The sequence below is a fragment of the Cervus canadensis genome, chromosome 28, assembly GCF_019320065.1.
Source record: "Cervus canadensis isolate Bull #8, Minnesota chromosome 28, ASM1932006v1, whole genome shotgun sequence".
In the NCBI taxonomy this organism is placed as follows: domain Eukaryota; kingdom Metazoa; phylum Chordata; class Mammalia; order Artiodactyla; family Cervidae; genus Cervus; species Cervus canadensis.
Genome location: NC_057413.1, coordinates 16558567 through 16584074, shown reverse-complemented (window position 1 = coordinate 16584074; position 25508 = coordinate 16558567). Strand labels below are relative to the sequence as shown.

The 25508-nt window shown below is 39.0% G+C and overlaps 1 non-coding gene and 1 pseudogene across 1 annotated transcript; one reads left to right on the top strand and one right to left on the bottom strand.

Moving 5' to 3' along the window:
- Positions 1 to 577: 577 nt before the first annotated feature.
- LOC122429219 lies at positions 578 to 24466 on the bottom strand (annotated as a pseudogene).
- LOC122430188 lies at positions 7788 to 7894 on the top strand. Its single transcript, XR_006266268.1, has one exon. It is a non-coding gene; the product is annotated as a U6 spliceosomal RNA (small nuclear RNA).
- Positions 24467 to 25508: the final 1042 nt, after the last annotated feature.

Below are 25508 nucleotides of genomic sequence, written 5' to 3'. Positions count from 1 at the left end.
TTCTTCAAATGTAATCTTACATGAAAATCTGTAAAAGAGGGGAAAATCAATGCTTTCTGGGTGGCAAGGGAGTGATTGTTAAATCCTGTCCAAATATCCCCTCTTTGGCTATTCCTGACTGACTCTATAGAATATCTATGGCTCTGTTCAATATTGTCTGGAATCTACAGTATTCATGTTATATGTCACTGTCAAGCAAGTAGAGCATTCCAAATGCCATTACCTCTGTTCTTGATGTAAAGCCCTAAATTTATGCTTGAAATAAATTTTATAATAGACAAATACCTGAAGATGTGTGTGGTCCATTAAAGAGTGTATGATTCCTCCAATTGCATTGGCCCTTTATTGCCAAATTTTCCCTCTAAGAGATATCATCCTCTCTGCTGGAAATATCTAGATATTGAAGGAAAGAAAGTTAAGCAAGTAACACAATAGAATTAGATGTTTAGAGTTAGATGTTTAGAAATTTGACCCATTTCACAGAGCATGCATGAAAAAGCTGTAAATTTCAAAGAAGCTTGCTATGGGATAGATAATTAAGACCATCTCAGAGCTGGATGGGATGGATGTGGATAATTTAGCACTCGTCGCTGATTCGGCATGCCAGGATGTTGGTGTACATGTCAACTGTACGGGAATCCCTGCTCAGGCACTTGAACACTTTATAAAATGTAGAATGATGCACATCTTTCTTGCTGGACACCATTGCTGGGAATCCTGACCAGTAAATGCAATCCTCAGACAACTTCTGCCTGACTGGAAGAACCATCTGAATACCCAAGAAATAATGACTTCTTATGCACTTTATTAGTATTTGCTTATCTTTGTCCCTTATAATCATCAAATTAAGATTTGGGGAAAACATATGAATATAAAACTCCCTAGATACGGATTTTGGAGCCATCTTATGAGAAACTATTAGGAATTTAAAAAGTAGAAGCATAGCTCAAGTTTAGTTCTTTCTATCTTCTTCCTTGCCACTCTTATCCTTTGATTTGAGAAGAACACAGAAAAAAACAAGAGGACTTCAATAGCAGATGTCCTGGGATACTTTGAGGAAAATGCTGAGCTCGGAAATTCTGTTCTCTAGTTCTCTTACTCTTGAAAATATTTCAACCACCTGTGCCCAGGAAGACGCAAGCTTTTGGTGGAATCGTGTGCAATGCAAGGAAGGATGCACATGTCAAAAATTGCAGTGAAATTCTGATTTGCTTACAGTGGAATCTATCACTCTGAATGACTAGGCTCCTGCTTTATGTAGTAGTATTCTAGCATATAGAAATCATGAATCTTTTTCTTACAAAATGAAATACTTCAAAACTCCTTATGCATTACAGAGGTCACCTCTTTCATTCATGAACAAACCAAGAAAGCTCTTGGCAGGATGCTCACCTGGGTGAATCGCTTCTCTAAGATTGTTTGAACTTTGTATGACTTTTTAATATACTCTTTGGCATTTGATAGGATAGCATCTGAGATGTAATTCTTAATCTGCTGTTCCACAATTAGATAATACAGAGGACTATTCCAGAGGTACTGAAATATGAGTATCCACCTAGTAAGGTCTTCATTCTAAGCAAACGTAAGAAACAGTCTTATTAAAATAATCATAATTCAGTGGTTTTGGTAACATGTGATCTTTGGTCAGAGCAGCTGACCTAAAAGACTTTTGCTTATTCCTATGTGTATGCAGAGATTTTTGAAGGTAGTAAAAGTTGCAAAATTATAAAATGTAAGCTATTAGTTCACACTTTGCTGAATTAATAAAATTCTGGATTATTTTAGGAACTAATTCTTCTGATGAGTTCTAATTTATAACATGAAGAATGTTCTTTCTTCCTCTGAAATTCTATCACCCACTCAGTGAGTTCTTTGATGTTTGTATATTTTCGAGAGAGAAATTTAAGTATTTTATGACAAGTCAGTATGTGCCTGCAGTACCTGACCCAGGAAAGAGGCATTCTGCCTGTGCCCATATCATTGTCATCCAGTGATTCTTTCATACTAATGAATCAGATAAGTCATTCATATTGATTTTCGATTGGTAATTTGTTTTATTATATTGCAACAAAGAGACAATGAAGAAGACATGACATTCCTAAACAGGCTTTCTTTCCTCAGTTGATCCCAACACCAGCCCCCATGCTGGTATCAGAAGAGTCTGTCTTGTTGACTTGTGTCCAAGCAGAAAATGGCACAGCGTTGTCTTTAGTAACAGCATCCATGGGATTCACAATGGAGGGTTTTCCCCCAGGTTCACTACTACTAGCAGAATTGAGCATGAAAATCCTGGGGGCTGAATATCTCTAGTTAATATGCTTGAATTCTTTACAGCCATGAACTGTTTTCATGGTAAAGAACTGAGAATTGAATAGGATGAAATATAGCAATGCACATAAAGTGCTTAGTAAAACATATGGCCATGTAGTAACTCTCAATAAACTTTAAATTCAAGCTTATTGAAAAATCCCTCCTCCTCCTCCTTTTTGAACTTTTTCTTTACTTGATCATCCTCATTATTAATGAGCTTAACAGAGGAAAAGAATGCTGGTATCATTAAGGAAGTTGTAGAGAGAGAAGGTAGTATTTAAGGGGGGATGGATGTGAAAATATTTTAAATAATACTAGGGCAAAGGATAATGCAGGAAATCAGAAATGGGAGATTATAATGTTGAAAATTTGGAGCTGCCATAAATGATTGTGGCTGGATATGTAAACTGTGTTGTGCTCAGAGCAGAGAAAATATTTGTGGCCATGGGAAGCAAAGCAATATTATATAGGCCATTGTGGGGGAGACTTACAAATTAAAAATAAAAGGTGGCAGAGGAGTCATTGAGAATGACGAATGAAGGAGGTGTCAGAGAGCAGAAGCAGAATCAGGAGAGCCTTGAGAGGTAGACGCGCTGGCTCCAGTGGTGCAGTATAGGACTCCCACGTACGAGTCACTAGTAACAGGGGTACTCAAAACTGGGGTGTGTTTCTTACATATTCATGAATTTTACAATCTTATATTTTACACATGGACGTTCCCATTCATTTCCTGTTTTCGTACAGTATAAAGGCTGCAATCCTGTGTCTAATGCGTTGGTTGAACTAAACTTGTCTGCATGGACAATTTATAGATCTGTTGTTTATTTTGCTACCACAGATCATCCCTTAATTTCATTCATTCTTCATCAACTGCATAATATAATTTCTCTTCAACTGCTTATGGTTCTTCCACAGTTTTCTGCATGTACAGTTACCATTAGGTCTAATAATCTGAAGCTTGGCAAGCTACATACTGTCTCATTTGATCCAGTGAAAAACCCAGGTGAAAGACTCACGTTCATCTGTTGGGCTTTTTCGCTTTTTCAGGAGCTTGGAGGGAATTGGTATGGCAGATGTTGGTGGCATTGATATACTCCGGTTTACTCTGGGAATACTTTTCATCCTGAAAATGATAAGGCAACTAGTTAGGATTGTTGGGCATTCAGTAGATGAACCCATATCCAGAACATTAACATCTTTGATAGACATCTAATATTTTAACAAGGGGGCATCACAAAATTTGAAAGTTATTCTTTTCATAGTTTTTCTATATATTCTGTCTATAAAAATGATTTCACATCTAACTTTTCTAAGTTCTAACGTTTCCCTTCTCTATTTTATCATTATCTTTTTTTTTTTAATTTTTTACTATTTGAACCAAATATAGTACTTTTTACCAACAGTTGGTGCTTCCCACATGACGGTAGTGGTAAAGAACATTCCTGCCAATGCAGGAGATAAAGGATACTCAGGTTTGATCCCTTGGTGAGGAGCATCCGTTGCAAGGGGGTACAGCAGCACACTCCTGGACTCTTGCCTGGCGAATCCTGTGGACAGAGCAGCCTGTTGGTCTACAGTCAGTAGGGTTGCAAAGAATCAGACACAACTGAAGTGACTTAGAATGCATGCATGCACCTATATTTAACCATTTAATCTCTTGTTTACTGTGGGTTAGAGCCAATATATTCCCTTATAAGGAGTTGTACAGTAATGACTCTGACTTATCTCTGAACCCACTCACCAAAAAGCTTAGTGTTCATCCCAGGTGCAGAATACAGTGTTGTTTATGGTGACAAAATGGTACGTCAGAAAAACATGGCATAAAGTTATAGGAAATACTAAGGAATGAACTGAGAATAATGAGTAGAAAAATCTACCTAACATTTTGATAGAGAAAAATAGTCTTTAGCGGAAATTATGAACATTTGAAGAGATGACTTGGAAGAGGTGGAACAAAATGGACAGTCAAAAATGGAGGATGAAACAAAAACTAGTGAGTAAAAAAACTATGTGAATTTAATAGAAACCTTTAGCAGCCCTTTTATTAGCTGTCTGCTCTACTGTGTGCTCCTTCATTGACCTAAAAAAATTAACATACAACTTTCAAATACCTTCATCAGAAAGAGAATAATTGTTTCCAATTGTAAACCCCCCTTCTACTATACCTCTAAACCTATTCACTGCGAATCTTAAAACAATAGTTTTTATCATTATAAAAACTATTATTATTCATGTTTGTGACCGGGATCCAGCTTTGTTTAACATGTTCCATCCACGCAGTTCACTGCACAACAGTTCTCATTTATTGGCTATTTACTTTGAGCCTGGAGAAGAAAGCCCACAGAGACACTGAAGGACCAGAAAATCAACATGCTTCCTTTTCCCCAGTCCCACCTAAAAGTGCATTAGTCAGGTAGTATTATGGACTGGATGTGTGTTCTTTTTAAATTCATGTGTTAGAGCCCGAACTGCCAAAGTACACTGTTTTGAAAAGGGTTCTGACTTTTTGGCACGCCATGGTTTATAGCCTTCCAGACTCCTCTGTCCATGGGATTTCTCAGGCAAGAATACTGGAGTGGCTTGCCGTTCCCTTCTCCAGGGAATCTTCCAGACCCTGGGATAGAACCCAGGTCTCTCCCATTGTGGGCAGATTCTTTACCATCTGAGCCACGATCATAGCCCGTTTAGGTTAAATGAGCTCTTAGGGAGCAACACTCATCCAATAGATTTAGTGTCTCCATGAAGCGAAACACCAGAGAATTTTCTCTTCTGTCTCTGTGTCTGTGTGTCCTTTCCTCTGTCTCTCTTCCCCACTCCCCACCCTGTGTGAGGACACACGGAGAAGCCATCCTGGAGAGAAAGAGCTTAGCAGAACCTCACCTTGCTGGTGCCCTGATCTGGGACTTCTAGCCCCCAGAGCTGTGAGGAAATAAATTTCTGGTGTTTATTCCACTGAGTCTATTGTATTCTTTTATGGCATTCCTAGCTGACAAATACAAAATCACTTATTTTGGAAATTTAAAAAAGAAAATGAATGAAAGGAAATTGAAAAAGTTATTGCACTTCTTAGGAATCTTTCAGATTTCACAAAACTGGTCCTTTCTTCGATTTCCACATCTTATGAGCTGACGGCGTCTTTAACCTAGAGAGTGTGTTATTTGAAGTTTGGCTGATGCAGCCCTCTTGTTTAAAGGACAGTATGGCCCAGTCACTTACATGAAGGTACCTGCTGGGAGCCTGGCGGGCTACAGTCCATGGGGTCGCAGGAGTCGGAAACAACTTAGCAGCTAAACCACCACCACCACAGTACTTACAAACTCATTGTACATTCTTGTGGAAAGGTTATGCATGTCGTGGGACAGCCTGGAGGCATGGCTAAACGCTTTTCTAAGGAATTTCAGGGGGACGCCAAACACGTCAGGACCGCAGGACGGGCATACGTTGCCTTGGCACAGGAGCAGATTTGACAGGACCAGCAGCAGGAGCAGGCAGGACCCTGCTAAAATAAAAACATGAACCATTTTGAGAAGATCTAGTCATCTGAGGTTATCAAATCCATCCTGTGGAGGGAAGCCTTCTCTTTCCCTGTTGCTCTGAGCAGGAGTTGGTGCTGTAGTAGCTGGGGTGGGGAAGAAGGAGCGCCTTCTGTGTGAATTTAGATGGATGATGATATTTACACAGACAGATATTTGGAGAAGTAGGATACTCCCTGCATTTTTGTATTGCTCCCAGAAGTACTTCTGTGCTCTGCAAACATTTGGAACTTAATCTGAGCCAGAGTATTTAGGCCATTCTTTCAAGATAATTTAATGTTGGGACTCTGCAGACTCTGAGCAGCCAGGTCCTCTAGGAGTTTGCAATTTTTTCACTCTACATTTCTAATGCTTGAATTTTAGACACTGAAATGGCAAGAAATGTACAATTAATCTGTGTGGTTTACCATCACGCTTGGGTAAGAGTAAACTCTGACTGACTGATCGCTACTATTGAGTACAGAGAGAATACTAAGAGAAAAAGGATACTGTACCTTGGATCTGCTAACTCACCTTCATAACCCCATGCATGTCTTTGATACTTTCCCAAACACTTTAACACATCTTAAAATTTGCATTTCACAGTAACCCTGTGAGATAGCCTTCATCTTCACTATGATCATCAAGTTATGTTAATGAAGATGAAATGACTTGGAGAGGGCAAGTAATTTTCCCCAGGTCCCGTTATTAGCAGATGGAGGTGACTGGGCACCAATGCAGTCATCTGTTCACTTCCTGATGTCACATCACACATGCCTGTGGGCTCTCGGTCTGCATGTGTGTAACCAGGACCACCTCAGGAGCTGTGATGACTCTGCTTAATGCGAAAAATATTTTGTCTTTGACTGCAAAACAGCAGTGACCCTAGAACACTGGTTTTATCCACTTGTTCTGCTCTGACTATAAAACACTCACCGTTAAAGTCTTTGACAGTTATCAGTGTGGGGGCCTGGTTTTCCGTGCTAGATGTTCTTCTAGGAAACTTGACAACTCCTCTACTTTTATGCATCCTTAATCTTCCTATTACGTTTACTTCTTCGAGACAATGGCAGGTAAATCTCCAAATGGTCATCCAAGAATCTTAACTCTCAGCACCCAGGACACTGTCAATGGCTCTGCGGACACAGCCTGGCCTTTCCTGACTGTGACGTTTCAGGGAGAAAATCCATTTGTCTGGTCGGGAGCACATCCTGACAACCATGGGGCTGAGTTTTCGAACCATCAACAAACATCTCCCCTTTGATAGGAGAACTAGACCTTCAGGCTTCCATGATGTGTTGTAATATTTCAGAAATTATTCCTGGCCCTACCTTTGGCCAACAGAAGCATAAAATCATAGACTCTTGCAAGCGTGATATTAATATTACTTTTCCTGTCCGTCCTTTGTAAGTAAGCAGAATTTAAGACTGAAGTAAACAAAATTGTGTCTGGACAAGAAAACTGATAAAATAGGGAGTTTATCCTCCTGAATGAGATCTGAACATGATTCTTTTTCCAATTTACCAGAATAGTGATATTTAATGAAGGATAAGATATCAGCATTTACTAGGTTTTCTCTGCTCTTAGTTACTTTAAAAGGGGCATGGTATCTAAGAATAAAATGGTTATTTAAAATTAGGTGATGAAAATAAAACAAGTAGTTCTCAAAAAGAAGACATATAAGTTGGAGAAATTTGGGACTGTCTCTCTGAACTAAAGAGCTTATTGTGACAGGCAAGGAGAATAATACCTTGTATAGCATAGATGTATTTGTGTGCATATATTTCTGTGCCTGTATACATGTGTTATGCATAAACATATGCTTAATTCCTACATGGAACTTTGGACCTTATAAAATTTTATGAGGCAGTAAATATAGCAGAATACCCTAATTCTTAATGTAATTGATCATTTCTTGGTAGATGACTAACTATATGATTTTTTTTCTGTTAAAGTGTTATTTGTGTGTTTATTTGGTAGCACATATATTAAAAAATTAGAATAATACTGAGAAGGTTAGCATGGCCCCTGCCCAAGGATGACATGCAAGGTATGAAGCCTTCCTTATTTTTCTGTAACAACTTCGAGGGTCGGATGGGAATCAAAGTGGGAAGAAGGTTTAAGACTGAGGCGACATAGGTAAACCTATGGCTGACTCATGTTGATGTTTGGCCGAAAGCAGTACAGTATTGTAAAGCAATTAGCTTTCAATTAAACATCAATAAATTTAGTGATTAAAACTGTTACTGGGGATCATATAACAGGTTCAGATGTCCATTCTATGACTAAAGAGGATCTGACTGCAAACTGATGGTGTCAATTATCCTTGGTTAGTGATTCATTAACTCTATAGTTGAATGAGAAAAGTAAGCTAACAAACACTATTGTCTGTGACTCAGTGTCACAGCAAGCTATAATCCTTGTCTGCGTTCACTTTTAGGCGGCATAGCGCCCAAACTCTGAAACTGAGGCCGTTCCCAGAAGCCCAGAGTCATGAGTCCTGTTCAGGGTTTTTGTTCCTGATGCTGGAGGCTTCTGTGCGCTGGTCCACTAGGTCCAAAACTTTCTCTCCTGAGCATTCTCTGGTTCTATCATGTGCACAAGTCTTTCTATTTTGGTTGTCTAATTTGATTCTCTTATTCTTTTGATCAGACTACCAAGTCTCTTTACGATTTACTTTTCAGACCCTTTTGTGCTTTGATTTTTCTGATGCTTATTAGTGTATTTGCTTCCATGTCTAAATCTCTGAGTAGTTTTCAGTATCTATATATACCCTATCCTATTTGCTTACTGTCTGGATTTTGGTGTTCCGCATCAGCATACTTCTATGAACTTCATTTTCCTTCTGGTGAAGTTTCTGGTATACAGCTTAAGCTGGTTGGCTCCCAACTGGCTTGTTCGTGTTGTCTCCAAAAAATTAGAGAACTCTGCTTTCTTTCTAGGCAATACTGCCCCTTGTTTTGATAGCATTGCTAATTTTCTGTGATTTCACCTCCTGCCTCATAAGCTTTGTCTTTCTCAATCTACTCTGACTTGAGTGCTATGTGTCTCTATGTTGGTATTACTATTTTATTTTGTTAATTTTAATTGGAGGCTAATTACTTTACAATATTGTATTGGTTTTGCCATACAATGACAGGAATCCACCATGGGTGTACATGTGCTCCCCATCCTGAACTCCACTCCCACCTCCCTCCCAATCCCATCCTTCTAGATCATCCCAGTGCACCACCCTGGATCATGCATCGAACCTGGACTGGTGATTCGTGTCACATGTGATAATATACATGGTTCAATGCCATTCACTCAAGTAAGCCCACCCTCGCCTCTACCATAGAATCCGAAAGACTCTTCTATACATCTTTGTGCCTTTTGTTGTCTCACATACAGGGTTATCGTTAACATCTTTCTAAAGTCCATATATATACATTAGTATACTGCATTGGTGTTGTTCTTCCTGGCTTACTTCACTCTGTATAATAGGCTCCAGTTTCATCCACCTCTTTAAAACTGATTTAAATGTATTCTTTTCAAAGGCTGAGTAATATGCCATTGTGTATATTTTTCACGGCTTTCTCATCATTCATCTGCTGATGGGCATCTAGGTTGCCTTCACGTCCTGGCTATTTTAAACTGTGCTGCAATGAACATGGGGTACATGTGTCTGTTTCAATTCATGTTTCCTTGGCGTATATGCCCAGCAGTGGGATTGCTCAGTCATGCGGCAGTTCTATTTCCAGTTTTTTAAGGAATCTCCACCCTGTTTTCCATAGTGGCTGTATTACTATTTTAAATAAATATCAACCTAGTATACCAGAGAATTAAAGGGAATAAAATTACAATAGTGTTAGTAAAAATACAGTCCCCCAAATTGTAATCCAGTAATGCTCCCAGTTTTAAATGACTTTCTACCCATGTATTATTGAGGTCCCCTACTCACTCCTTACTAGGTGTTTCAATTTTTAAATAGAATGTAGAAAACAATGGAGTGGAAAATTCTGAAAATCACCTTGGATTAAGGTGCCTCAAGATTAAGAATGCTATCATTAGATTTTTATAGTTAGTAGGGCTATTCTTAGCACACATAGCTCAGTGTAAGGTGATTGCTATTGAGTGAAGGATGTATACTGTGAACTTTAATCACCAAACAGGTGATTGGAAATAAGGAAAGCACTGCCAGTAAGATGTAAATTTTTCTTCTGGAAGGAAAAACTTACAGTGTCTCCCATCTACGGTCTAATCTTCAGATTTTTCAAAACACTTACTCTTCCTTTGCTCATTTAATATTTTGAGTTGTTTGATTTTTTTCCTACTGAGTTGCATGAGTCTCTTTTATAAACTTGATATGAAGTCCTTACCAAATATCTGATTTTCAAATATTTTTTTCATTCTATAGGTTGCCATTTAATTTTACTGATGGCTTCTTTTACTATGCAGAAGGTTCTGAGTTTGATGTGGTCTCACTAGTTTATTTTTGCAGCTCTTGCCTTTGCTTTTGATGACTGACTTATTTGAGCTGCTTGTATTTTGGAAAGCAATCCTTTATCAGCTGTTTTACTTGCTATTATCTTCTCCCATTCTTACCAAAAGACACAGACTGGATGAATGGATACAAAAACAAGACTCATATATATGCTGCCTACAAGAGACCGACTTCATTCCTAGAGACATATACAGACTGAAAGTGAGAGTATGGAAAAAGATATTCTATGCAAATGGAAATCGAAAGAAAGCTGGATTGACAATTCTTGTATAGGAAGAAATAGACCTTAAAATAAGAACTATTATAAGAGCGAAAGAAGGACACTACCAACTGATCAAGGGTCAGTCCAAGGAAAAGACAAAACAATTTTAAATATCTGTGTAGCCAACATAAGAGCACCTCAATATATAAGGGAAACACTAACTGACACAAAAGGGGAAATTGACATTAACACAATAATAGTAGGGCATGTCAACACCACACCTGTACCGATGGGCAGATCAACAAAACAGAAAATTAATAAGGAAACATAAGCCTAAAAGGAAATTCTAGAGCAAACAGACCTAATTGACATCCTCAGCACATTCCATCAAATGCAGAATACACTTTCTTCTCAAGTGCACATGAAACATTTTCCTCATTTTGGGTCACAAATCAAACCTCAGTAAATTTAAGCAAATTGAAATTATATCAAGCATTTTCTTTGACCGCAACACTACAAGACTAGATATAGATTATAGGGGGGAAAAAAAAACTTTAGACCACAAACACATGAAGATTCAGCAACACATTTCTAAATAGTAAACAGGTTACCAAAGAAATAAGGGAAATCTAAACATTCCTAGAAACAGATTACAATGAAAACATGATGATCTAAAACCTATAGGATGTAACAAGAGCAGTTTAAGAGGGAAGGTTATAGTAATACAAACCCTACCTCAAGAAACACATTGAAGAGGCAATCTAACTTTACATATCTTTAGCTCTTTTTATTTTTTTTTTCATTTATTTTTATTAGTTGGAGGCTAATTACTTTACAGTATTGTAGTGGTTTTTTGCCATATATTGACATGAATCAGCCATGGATTTACATGTGTTCCCCATCCCGATCCCCCCTCCCGCCTCCGTCCCCATCCCATGCCTATGGGTCTTCCCAGTGCACCAGCCCTGAGCACTTGTCTCATGCATCCAACCTGGGCTGGTGATCTGGTTCACCCTTGATAGTATACTTGATTCAATGTTATTCTCTCAGAACATCCCACCCTCACCTATTCCCACAGAGTCCAAAATTCTGTTCTGTACATATGTGTCTCTTTTTCTGTTTTGCATATTGGGTTATCGTTACCATCTTTTTAAATTCCACATATATGAGTTAGTATACTGTATTGGTCTTTATCTTTCTGGCTTACTTCACTCTGTATAATGGGCTCCAGTTTCATCCATCTCATTAGAACTGATTCAAATGAATTCTTTTTAATGGCTGAGTAATATTCCATGGTGTATATGTACCACAGCTTCCTTATCCATTCATCTGCTGATGGGCATATAGGTTGCTTCCATGTCCTGGCAATTATAAACAGTGCTGTGATGAACATTGCAGGGCATGTGTCTCTTTCAGATCTGGTTTCCTTGGTGTGTATGCCCAGGAGTGGGATTGCTGGGTCATATGGCAGTTCTATTTCCAGTGTTTTAAGGAATCTCCACACTGTTCTCCATAGTGGCTGTACTAATTTACATTTTCCCACCAACAGTGTAAGAGGGTTCCCTTTTCTCCCCACCCTCTCCAGCATTTATTGCTTGTAGACTTTTGGATAGCAGCCATCCTGACTGGCGTGTAATGGTACCTCATTGTGGTTTTGATTTGCATTTCCCTGATAATGAGTGATGTTGAGCACCTTTTCATGTGTTTGTTAGCCATCTGTAAGTCTTCTTTGGAGAAATGTCTGTTTAGTTCTTTGACCCATTTTTTAATTGGGTCATTTATTTTTCTGGAATTGAGCTGCAGGAGCTGCTTGTATATTTTTGAGATTAATCCTTTGTCTGTTGCTTCATTTGTTATTATTTTCTCCCATTCTGAGGGCTGTCTTTTCACCAGGCTTATAGTTTCCTTTGTTGTGCAAAAGCTTTTAAGTTTAATTAGGTCCCATTTGTGTATTTTTGCAAGGGTGTCCACTCTCACCACAACTATTCAACATAGTTTTGAAAGTGTTGGCCACAGCAATCAGAGTAGAAAAACAAATAAAAGGGATCTGGATAGGAAAAGAAGAAGTAAAACTCTCACTGTTTGCAGACGACATGATCCTCTACATAGAAAACCCTAAAGACTCTACCAGAAAATTACTACAGCTAATCAATGAACACAGTAATGTTGCAGGATATAAAATTAACACACAGAAATCCCTTGCATTCCTATAAGCTAACAATGAGAAAACAGAAAGCGAAATTAAGGAAACAATACCATTCACCACTGCAACAAAAAGAATAAAATACTTAGGAGTATATCTACCTAAAGAAATGAAAGACCTATATACAGAAAACTATAAAACACTGATGAAATAAATCAAAGAGGACACAAATAGATGGAGAAACATACCGTGTTCATGGATTGGAAGAATCAATATTGTGAAAATGGCTATACTACCCAAAGCAATCTATAGATTCAATGCAATCCCTATCTAGCTACCAAAGGTATTTTTCACAGAACTAGAACAAATAATTTCACAATTTGTATGGAAATACAAAAAACCTCGAATAGACAAAGCAATCTTGAGAAAGAAGAATGGAACTGGAGCAGTCAACCTGTCTGACTTCAGGCTCTGTTACAAAACCACAGTCATCAAGAGAGTATGGTACTGGCACAAAGACAGAAATATAGATTAATGGAACAGAATTGAATACCCAGAGATAAATCCACAAACCTATGGACACCTTATCTTTGAAAAAGGAGGCAAGGATATACAATGGAAAAAAGACAACCTCTTTAACAAGTGGTGATCAGAAAACTGGTCAATCACTTGTAAAAGAATGAAACTAGAACACCTTCTAATACAATACACACACAAAAAAAACCTCAAAATGGATTAAAGATCTAAATGTAAGACCAGAAACTATAAAACTCCTAGAGGAGAACATAGGCAAAACACTCTCTGACATAAATCACAGCAGGATCCTCTATGACCCACCTCCCAGAATATTGGAAATAAAAGCAAAAATACACAAATGGGACCTAATTAATCTTTAGCTCTTTTTAAATTTCTCTTATCAATGTCTTAGGGAAGGGAAGTCACTCAGTCGCACCCAACTCTTTGCGAACCCACAGACAATAGCCTGCACCAAGCTCCTCTGTCCATGGGATTTTCTAGGCAAGAATACTGGAGTGGGTTGCCATGTCCTTCTCTAGATCAATATCTTAAAGGTTTTGTATAAAATCTTTCAACACATTTCTTAAGTTTATTTCTAAGTGTTTTATCTTTTTGTGATGCAATAGTAATTGGGCTTGTTTTCTTTATTCAAGTTTCTGATAGTTCATTGTTGATATATAGGTAGGCAACAGAGTTTTGTATATTGGAATATACTAAACATTTGTATGCTACAACTTTAAAGAATAAACATTTTCCCACAAATAAGATGTATAGATGGTTAAGAGGTATATGACAAGATGCTCAGCATTGCTAATAATCAAACGGAATGCAGATCAAAAGCACAAGAGATATCACCTCTTCCATGTTTGAATGGCTAGTACCAATAATGTAAGCAATGACAGATCTTGTGGAGGTTGTGGAGAAAAAGGAGTGCTTATGCACTGTTGGTAGGGATGTATACCAGTGCAACTCCCAGGGAAAAATTTCAAAGAGAACTGTTATGTGATCCATCATCCCACTTCTGGATATATAGTCAAAGGAAATGAAATAATTGTCTCAAAGAGAGATCTGTATTCCGATGTTCATTGCAGCATTATTCACAGTAGCCTTGGTATAGGAACAACCTGAGTATCTTTCAACACGTGAATGGATTAAAACAATGTAATGTGACATATATAGGTAAATATTATATAGTCATTAGATAAAGAAAGAAATCCTTCAAATTATTGCAACATGGATGAAACTGGAGGGCATTACACTACGTAAACTAAGTCAGAGAAAGAAAATACAGTATGATGTCAATTATAAGGAATCTCAAAAAAAAAAAAAAAATCTCTGAGAGAGTGGACATCATCGAGTGGCATACCGACTCAACGGACATGAGTTTGAGTAAGCTCTGGGTGTCGGGGATACACAGGAAAGCCTGGCGTGCTACGGTCCATGGGGTCACAAAGAGTCGAACACGACTGAATGACTGACTCAACTGAAGAGAGTGGAACTTACCTGTGTTCTCCTCAAAAAGCAGAAGTTAAACATGTGTGGTGATGGCAATGTTACTTAATAGAAAGGGAAACTCATTTCTAATACATGCACAAATGGGGGTGGACAAGATGACAGAGGGGTATGTGGAAGTGGGGTTCACCTCTCTCCACGATGCATCAACAACGTCTAAAGACGCAGCAGTTCTCATAGAAGACCAAGTGAAAACTGGCAGAAATCCCTGACTACTGAGAAGAAATGTCCAGATCTATACAGAACTCGTTAGGACAAAGGAAAAAAGTGACAAAGAGGAAGGGGAAAGAAGGACGAGAGCAAGTGGAACCAGCCTGCACCTGGGGCTGAGGGAGCTGATGCGCAGGGGAGAGATCCCCGGGTCCATGGCCGTCCACTGGAATGGAGGGAGTCATTTGAAGCTATTGGCGAGTAAACTAACTAACCTGTGACCATCTGAAAGGAGTGAGAACCACATAGACAAGCCATGCTGCAGCCTTTCCATATCTCGGACAGGGTTGTAAGTCCACTGGTGTCCACGGAAGCTGGGAGCTGGAGCAATGGGGACTGCAGAATGATCCCAGGGTGAGGACTCCTGTTGACCGTTGGGAGTCAGCCGGATGGGATGGGATGGAGGAAATCTGCTGCATCAAATGCTTCTTAAGGAAAGCCACGAGGCCATAAAAGTAGGGTTCAATTGCCTGTGGAGTAGAGCTATCTCATTCTCCATGCTGGTACCTGTAGGTTGAGCAATAGAGAAAGACTTCAGTGAGGGTGATACTTGAGTGACTGCTGCACTAAGCAATGAAAAGTTTTGAATGTCTATATACCCTACCCTACCCTATTCTCTGTCTCAATTGTGGGTTTTAGCATCATAATATTTTTAGGAACTTAAATTTCTTCTGGTAGAGTTTCTGGTTTACATATTAAGCTAATTCTTCACATCTGGCTCCTTCTGGTTATTTCAAGAAACTTTGAGAATCTTCCTTCCTCACAAGGTAATACTGCCCTTTACTTTACTACCATTGCTGACTTCCCATACTCTCATTTTTGTCTACTATAATCTATGTCATTCTCTATTCACTATAACTTTAGTAGTATGTGTACTTATGTTGATATTAATATTTATCAGTCAGTTCAGCTTAGTTCAGTTGCTCAGTCATGTCCAACTCTTTGCGACCGCATGAATTGCAGCACGCCAGGCCTCCCTGTCCATCACCAACTCCAGGAGTTTACTCAAACTCATGCCAATCGAGTTGGTCATGCCATTCAGCCATTTCATCCTCTGTCATCCCCTTCTCTTCCTGTCCCCAATCCCTCCAGCATCAGGGTATTTTCCAATGAGTCAACTCTTCACATGAAGTGGCCAAAGTACTGGAGATTGAGCTTCAGCATCAGTCCTTCCAATGAACACCCAGGACTGATCTCCTTTAGGATGCACTGGTTGGATCTCCTTGTAGTCCAAGGGACTCTCAGGAGTCTTCTCCAACACCACAGTTCAAAAGCATCAATTTTTCAACACTTAGCTTTCTTCACAGTCCAACTCTCACATCCATACATGACCACTGGAAAAACCATAGCCTTGACCATACGGACCTTTGTTGGCAAAGTAATGTCTCTGCTTTTTAATATGCTATCTAGGTTGGTCCTACCTTTCCTTCCAAGGAGTAAGCATCTTTTAATTTCTTGGCTGCAGTCACCATCCGCAGTGATTTTGGAGCCCAAAAAAATAAAGTCTGACACTATTTCCACAGTTTCCCACTCTATTTTCCATGAGGTGAAGGGACCAGATACCATGATCTTAGTTTTCTGAATGTTGAGCTTTAAGCCAACTTTTTCACTCTCCTCCTTCACTTTCATCAAGAGGCTTTTTAGTTCATCTTCACTTTCTGTCATAAGGGTGGTGTCATCTGCATATCTGAGGTTATTGATATTTCTCCCAACAATCTTGTTTCCAGCTTGTGCTTCTTCCAGCCCAGCGTTTCTCATGATGTACTCTGCATATAACTTAAATAAGCAGGGTGACAAAATACAGCTTTGATATACTCCTTTTCCTATTTGGAACCAGTCTGTTGGTCCATGTCCGGTCTAACTGTTGCTTCCTGACCTGCATACAGGTATCACAGGAAGCAGGTCAGGTGGTCTGGTATGCCCATCTCTTTCAGAATTTTCCACAGTTTATTGTGATCCACACAGTTGAAGGCTTTGGAGTAGTCAATAAAGCAGAAAAAGATGTTTTTCTGGAACTGTCTTGCTTTTTTGATGATCCAGCGGATATTGACAATTTGATCTCTGGTTCCTCTGCCTATTCTAAAACCAGCTTGAACATCTGGAAGTTCTCAGTTCATGTATTGCTAAAGCCTGCCTTGGAGAATTTCGAGCATTACTTTACTAGCGTGTGAGATGAGTGCAATTGTTGCGATAATTTGAGCATTCTTTGGGATTGCCTTTCTTAGGGATTGGAATGAAAACTGACATTTTCCAGTCCTGTGGCCACTGCTGAGTTTTCCAAATTTGCTGGCATATTGAGTGCAGCACTTTCACAGCATCATCTTTCAGGATGTGAAATAGCTCAACTGGAATTCCATCACATCCACTAGCTTTGTTCATAGTGATGCTTTCTAAGGCCCACTTGACTTCACATTCCAGGATGTCTGGCTCTAGGTGTGTGATCACACCATTGTGATTATCTGGGTTGTGAAAATCTTTTTTGTACAGTTCTTCTGTGTATTCTTGCCAACTCTTCTTAATATCTTCTGCTTCTGTTAGGTCCATACCATCTGGCCTTTATTGAACCCATCTTTGCCTGAAATGTTCCCTTGGTATCTCTAGTTTTCTTAAAGAGGTCTCTAGTCTTTCCCATTCTTTGTTTCCCTCTATTTCTTTGCATTGTTCACTGAGAAGGTTTTCTTATCTCTCCTGGCTATTTTTTGGAACTCTGCATTCAAATGAGAATATCTTTTCTTTTCTCCTTTGCTTTTCACTTCTCTTCTTCTCACAGCTATTTATAAGGCCTCCTCAGACAGCCATTTTGCCTTTTTGCATTTCTTTTCCATGGGGATGATCTTGATCCCTGTCCTGTACAATGTCACGAACCTCTGTCCATAGTTCATCAGGCTCTCTGTCTATCAGATCTAGTCCCTTGAATCTATTTCTCACTTCCACTGTATAGTCATAAGGGATTTGATTTAGGTCATACCTGAATGGTCTAGTGGTTTCCCCTACTTTCTTCAATTTAAGTCTGAATTTGGCAGTAAGGGATTCATGATCTGAGCCACAGTCAGCTCCCAGTCTTGTTTTTCCTGACTGTATAGAGCTTCTCCATCTTTGGCTGCAAAGAATATAATCAATCTGATTTCGGTGTTGACCATCTGGTGATGTCCATGTGTAGAGTCCTCTCTTGTGTTGTTGGAATAGTGTGTTTGCTATGATGAGTGCATTTTCTGGGCAAAACTCTATTAGCCTTTGCCCTGCTTCATTCCGTACTCCAAGGCCAAATTTGCCTGTTACTCCAGGTATTTCTTGACTTCCTACTTTTGCATTCCAGTCCCCTATAATGAAAAGGACATCTTTTTGGGATGTTAGTTCTAAAAGGTCTTGTAGGTCTTCATAGAACCTTTCAACTTCAGCTTCTTCAGCGTTACTAGTTGGGGCATAGGCTTGGATTACCGTGATATTGAATGGTTTGCCTTGGAAACGAACAGAGATCATTCTCGCGTTTTTGAGATTGCATCCAAGTACTGCATTTTGGACTCTTTTGTTGACCATGATGGCTACTCCATTTCTTCTAAGGGAATCTTGCCCACAGTAGTAGATATAATGGTCATCTGAGTTAAATTCACCCATTCCAGTCCATTTTAGTTCACTGATTCCTAGAATGTTGACATTCACTCTTGCCATCTCCTGGTTGACCACTTCCAATTTTCCTTGATTCATGGACCTAAAATTCCAGGTTCCTATGCAATATTGTTCTATACAGCATTGAACCTTGCTTCTATTACCAGTCACATCCATAACTGGGTATTCTGTTTGCTTTGGCTCCATCCCTTCATTCTTTCTGGAGTTATTTCTCCACTGATCTCCAGTAGCATATTTGGCACCTACCAACCTGGGGAGTTCCTCTTTCAGTATCCTATCATTTTGCCTTCTCATACTGTCCATGGGGTTCTCAAGGCAAGAATACTGAAGTGGTTTGCCATTCCCTTCTCCAGTGGACCACATTCTGTCAAACCTCTCCACCATGACCCAATCATCTTGGGTGGCCCCACACGGCATGGCTTAGTTTCATTGAGTTAGACATGACTGTGGTCCTGTGATCAGATTGGCTAGTTTTCTGTGATTAAGGTTTTAGCGTGTCTGCCCTCTGGTGCCCTCTCACAACACCTACTGTCTTACTTGGGTTTCTCTTACCTCTTACATGGGGTATCTCTTCACGGCTGCTCCAGCGAAGCGCAGCTGCTGCTTCTTACCTTGGACAAGGGGTATCATCTCACGGCCGCCCCTGGTGACCTTGAATGTGGAGTAGCTCCTCTCAGCACTCCTGCAGCAGCTTCGCATTAACCTGATAACAGTTGAGTGTCAAAAGGACTTCATTTACAACACTAGTAATAAATTACCCCCAAATTTTAATCCATTAATGCTCCCATTTAAAACTGATTTTTATCGATATATTAGTGAGGTCTCTTAACTCATTTTCCTTAATGAGTGGCTCAATTTTGAAATGAAATGTAAAAAACAATGGAGGTTTAAACTCTGGAAATTACCTTCCTTTTGATAAGCCTCATTAGTAAGTATGAAAATATTAGCTTTTTGATTTATTGTGTTTTGTTTTTTTGCTTTTTCCCCCTGTGAGGCTGTTTCTAGTACATATTATAGCTCACTGTGGGGTGATTTCTTTTGACTGAAGAATGTAAATTGTGAACTGTAATTGTCAAACAAGTGAGTGGAGATGAAGAAAGTAATGTCAGGAAGGCACAGGCTTTTGTTATTCTAGCAGGAAAACCTTGTTGTGTCTCTCATCTACAGTCTAATCTTCAGATTTATTGAAACTCTTACTTCTCTTATACTCCATTAAAAATTTGGATTATTTGGTGGTTTTTGCCCTTGAGTTGTATGTCTCATGTATTTTTGGATATTAAGCCCTTATGAAATATATGATTTGGAAATATCTTCTGTCAATCTGTAAATTGCCATTTGATTTTGTTAATGTTCCTTTCTTTGGAGTTTGATGTGGTCCCACTTGTTTGCTTTGCAGTTGTTGCCTTTGCTTTTAGTGTGAAACCCAAAAACTCATTGCAAAGGCCAATGGCAGGAAGATTACCTCAATATTTTCTTCTAGTGGTTTAATTGCTTAAAGTCTTAGGTTCAACTTTTTAATCCCTTTTTAGTTGATTTCTGTGTATGCTAAAAGACAGGGGCACAGTTTCATTTTTTCATAGGACTATCCAGTTTGCCCAGTGCCATTTTTGAAAAGCTTGTCCTTTCCCCACTGAATATTCTTGGCTCCTTTTTCATAAGCTAACTGACTACATATGGCTGTCCATTTCTTTCTGGCTTTGTCATTCTGCTCTGTTGATCTATGTGTCTGTTTTCGTGCCAGTCAATAAATATGAAACATGTTTCCTTTTGTGTCTTTTAAACATTTCTTTCATGAGTGTCTAGAATATTTTCATACATAGATCTTTCAACCCCTTGCTTAAATTTATTTCTAAGTATTTTAATTTTTTGATGCAATTATAAATGGAATTATTCACATTTCTGTAATTTCTTTTGGTGTATGGATAGGTAACTCAGTTTTATATATTCAAATACAGTATACAAAATGCATGCTATTTTACAGAATAGACAATTTTCCCCCCAAATAAGACATACATAATGCCCAAGAAGTATATGACAAGATGCTCAACATTATATCAGGGAAGTACAAATCAAAAGTACAACACATACCACCTCACTCCTGTTTAAATGGCTTTTACCAAAAAGTAAGAAATAAGTGTGATTGAGGATGTGTTGAAAATGGAGGTCTTAATGGATTATTGGTAAGAATGTATATTGTTGCAACTCCCATGAATACCTTCGGGAAGTATCTCACGAAATTTCGCACTTCTGGATATATATTCTTTTCTGAATATATATTGAAAAGAAATGAAATAATTATCTGAAAGAGAAATGTGTACTCCCATATTCACTGCATCAATATTGACAGTAGCCTGCTGCTGCTGCTGCTGCTAAGTCGCTTCAGTCGTGTCCGACTCTGTGCAACCCCATAGACGGCAACCCACCAAGCTCCCCCATCCCTGGGATTCTCCAGGCAAGAACACTAGAGTGGATTGCCATTTCCTTCTCTGATGCATGAAAGTGAAAATTCAAAGTGAAAGTGAAGTTGTGTCCGACTCTTAGCAAGCCCATGGACTGCAGCCTACCAGGCTCCTCCGTCCATGGGATTTTCCAGGCAAGAGTACTGGAGTGGGCTGCAATTTCCTTCTCCATCACAGTAGCCTAGAAACAACATATTATAGGAACAATCTAAGTATCTGTCAGCAGGTGAAGAGATTAAAACAATGTGATGTTTATTTATATATATATATATATGAATTTTGTTTAAGTACTAAAAAAGAAACAAGTTCTTCCATTTGTGGCAGCATGGATGAAATAGGAGGGCCTTATGCTAAGTGAAATATGTTAGAGAAAGACAGATACTGTATGATCTATCTGTAAGAAATCTAAAAAAAAAAAAAAAGTGGAACTCACAAATGGCCTAGGAAAGTGATTGCCAGGCCTTGGAGAGTGGAAGAAATAGGAACGGGTTTGTAAAAGGTTATACATTTTAACATATAAAAATTATAAGGTCTGGGGATCTAATGTGTAGCATGATGACTATAACTGACAAAATTGTGTTGTATAATTGGTGCTAAGAGAGTGGAACTTACCTGTGTTCTCTTCAAAATATAAAAGGTAAACATGTCAGATGAAAGCTATGTTACTTAAGTTAATAGAAAGGGAAAATCTTTCTAATACATATGTAAATGAGGGTCAGCACTATGGCAGAGGGATAGGTGGAAATGGCAAGTATCCTGGGGTGGGTTGCCATTTCCTCCTCCAGATAAGCTTCCCAACCCAGGGATTGAACCATCTCCTGTGTCTCCTGCATTGCAGGCAGATTCCTTAGCTGCTGAGCCATCAGGGAAGTCCTAACAAAACTACCATATTACCTAAAAATTCTACTATTAGGCATATACCCTGAGAAAACCATAATTCAAAAAGACACATGTACCCCAAAATTCATTGCAACAGTGTTTACAATAGCCAGGACATGGAAGCAATGTAGACATGCACTGAGAGAGGAATGGATAAAGAAGTTGTGGTACATCTATAACAAGGGAATTTTAACTAACCTTAAAAAGAAGCGAATTTGGGTCACTTGAGCTGAGGTGGATGAACCTACAGCCTGTTATGTAGAGTGAAGTAAGTCACAAAGAGAAAAACAAATATTGTATATTTTATATATGGAATCCAGAAAAATGGCACTGGTTAACCTATTTTCAGGGCAGTAACAGAGACACAGATGGAGAACATGTTTGTGGACACAACAGGGAGGAGAGGGCAAGTTAAACTGAGAGAGTCGCACTGAAACACAGTACATTACCATCTGTAAAATATTAACAGACAGCTAGTAGGCAGTGGCTGTATGACCCAGGAAGCTCACCCCGTGCTGTGTGACCACCTGGAGAAGCGGGACGGGGTGCGAGTGGGGGACTCAAGAGGGAGGGGGTATATATACACTTATGGCTGATTCACATCATTGTACATTTTAAAGAAATTTAAAGTAAATTTAAAAAATAATATATACATCTATCAAATTCTCATGTTATATACTTTAAATATCTTACAGTTTTATTTGCCAATTCTGTCTAAAACAATACTCTGCTTGCTAGACACTATTCATGAAATTTGATTTATATATGTTGTTGTCTAATAGGAAAAAAAAAAACTTTGCAGTATCTACTAAAAAGGCAAAATGGAGACTTTTTTGATCCTTAAATATCACTTAGGCAAAAGGATTTATGATTAAGTAGTTATCAGTGGATGAATAGCCCCTCAGCCTTACAACCAAAAAAATAAAACTGCTAAAAAAATAGCACCTCAGCAACACAGCCAAAAAAATAAAATGGCTAAAAAAAGAACTGTTGGTATCTTACCAACATAGTGGTTTTAAGTATGAACCTTGGAGTCCTGTAGCCCTTGTACATACTCCCACTGCACCACTCACTAGCCCTGAATCTTTCAGTTCAGTTCAGTTCAATCGCTCAGTTGTGTCCAACTCCTTGTGACCCCATGAACTGCAGCACACCAGGCCTCCCTGTCCATCACCAATTCCCAGAGTCCACCCAAACCCATGTCCATCAAGTCGGTGATGCCATCCAACCGTCTCATCCTCTGTCGTCCTCTCCTCCTCCTGCCCTCGATCCCTCCCAGCATCAGGGTCTTTTCAAATGAGTCAGCTCTTCGCGTAAGGTGGCCTAAATATTGGAGTTTCAGCTTCAACATCAGTCCTTCCAATGAACACCCAGGACCAATCTCCTTTAGGATGGACTGGTTGCATCTCCTTGCAGTCCAAGGGAGTCAAGAGTCTGCTCAACACCACAGTTCAAAAGCATCAATTCTTTGGCTCTCAGCTTTCTTTATAGTCCAACTGTCACACCACACATGACTACTGGAAAAAACATAACCTTGACTAGATGGATCTTTGTTGACAAAGTAATGCCTCTGCTTCTTACTATGCTATCTAGGTTGGTCATAACTTTCCTTCCAAGGAGTAAGCGTCTTTTAATTTCATGGCTGTAATCACCATCTGCAGTGATTTTGGAGCCCAAACCAATAAAGTCAGCCACTGTCCATTTTCCCCATCTACTTGCCATGAAGTGATGGGACGGGATGCCATGACCTTAGATTTCTGAGTATTGAGCTTTAAGCCAAGTTTTTCACTCTCTTCTTTCTCTTGCTCTTTAGTTCTTCTTCACTTTCTGCCATAAGGGTGGTGTTGTCTGCATATAAGAGGTTTTGAGATTTCTCCCGGCAAACTTGACTCCAGCTTGTGCTTCATCCAGCCCAGCGTTTCTCATGATGTACTCTGTATAAAAGTTAAATAAGCAGGGTGAAAATATACAACCTTGAAATACTCCTTTTCCTTTTTGGAGCATGTTGTTGCTCCATGAGAAAATAATCTAAACAAGAGTGGATATACGTATATATATACAGGTTATTCACTATTCAAAAAAAAAAACCTCTGACAATTATAGCATTGTAAATCAATTATACTTCACTAAAAATAAAATAATGAATTAAATATAAGTCAAAGATATGAAATAAACCATAACCACATGTATAACAGCTTTCAGTGAACTTTTGGAGTCCTAGCTGATTATGGAAACCAAGAATGGTCTTGGGAGATCCCCAAACTTATAATTGCTATCTGAAGTGAATAAAAGCTTGAGGACTTTCCACTCTGAAATTTGCATCTGTCAAAGGCCCTTTTCTTCATATGCATAGTCATGATATTATTATGTGGGTCAAATGGTACTTTGTCTAAGAACTCAGTAATTAACTCATATTTCAAATAGGAACATGTATAGGAGAGGGGGATTGCTCAATGACTGATAGCCAAGGAAGATGCTGGAGACACTCATATACTATTGTCAAATTCATCAAGAAGTTTGCCATCTCAGGCCATCAACCTGAGGCTGCTGGTCCTTATTCAACTTCCTTAGGCCTTGGCTTCCTATCAGCACCACAGAACATTCAGTACGCATGAGGCATTGGGTTACCTTAGACAAGGCAGTCTCCTCTAAGGGTGCCATAGTCTAAATGCTTGTGTTCTTCCAAAATTCATGTGTTGAAAACCTAATCCCCAAAGTGATGATTTCAGGAGGTGGGACCATTGGAAAATGATTAGGTCATGAGGGCAGAGCCCACATGAATGGGATTAGGGCTCTTGCGAAAGAGGCCTGAAATACTTGCTCATCCCTTCTATTCAGGGATATATCCTGGAAGAGTCCCTCACTCACTCAACCATGCTGGCACCCTGATCTTGGACTTCCAGCCTTCAGAACAGTGATAAATAACGTGGTTGATAAACCACCCAGCCTCTGGCATTTTGTAACAGCAGCCTGCATGCACTAAAACCCTGGACATGATTAAATGGGAAAAAAAAAATGTCAATGTTGTTTTCCCTTCCAAGGTCATGAATGTGGAATAGGCAGCATAGCTGTTCAATTCCAAATAAAGTGGCACATGGTAACATATTCCATAGAATGTACAATTCTTTCAACTTGTAGTTCTTTGACATGCTCACCTGGGAACATATTTTCTTAGAGGTAATTAACATTTAAACTATAGTTATGGATTTTATGTGATCAGTTGAGGGCCTTAAGAGCAAAGAGAGAAGTTTCTCAAAATAAAAGCAATTCAGCCTGAACATGGCACCATTACTGGTAGCCCAATCTCCAGCCTGTCAGCCTAAAGATGAAGCAACTGGACCCTAAGGCCTGTCACCGGGCTCTTATCAGAATCCTAGCATAACTACTCTTTGACTTGGAAAACCTATCTTCACTTCTCTAGGGCTTGGTTTTCTCAACTGGAAAAGGACAATTAGAGTAGAAAATCCTTTACCTTTCCAAAGATTATGCAAATCTCTGTATAAAACATGATTCCAACAGTTTTGCTCTTCTTTCCGAAACGAAAATTTATCCGTTGGTGGACCAGCTTCCCTGTTTGGATCTCTTATACTTCTCATTATATGCTCTATGTCACAATGTATATCTCTAGCTTAGCTTTAAGAACAAATCATTGATG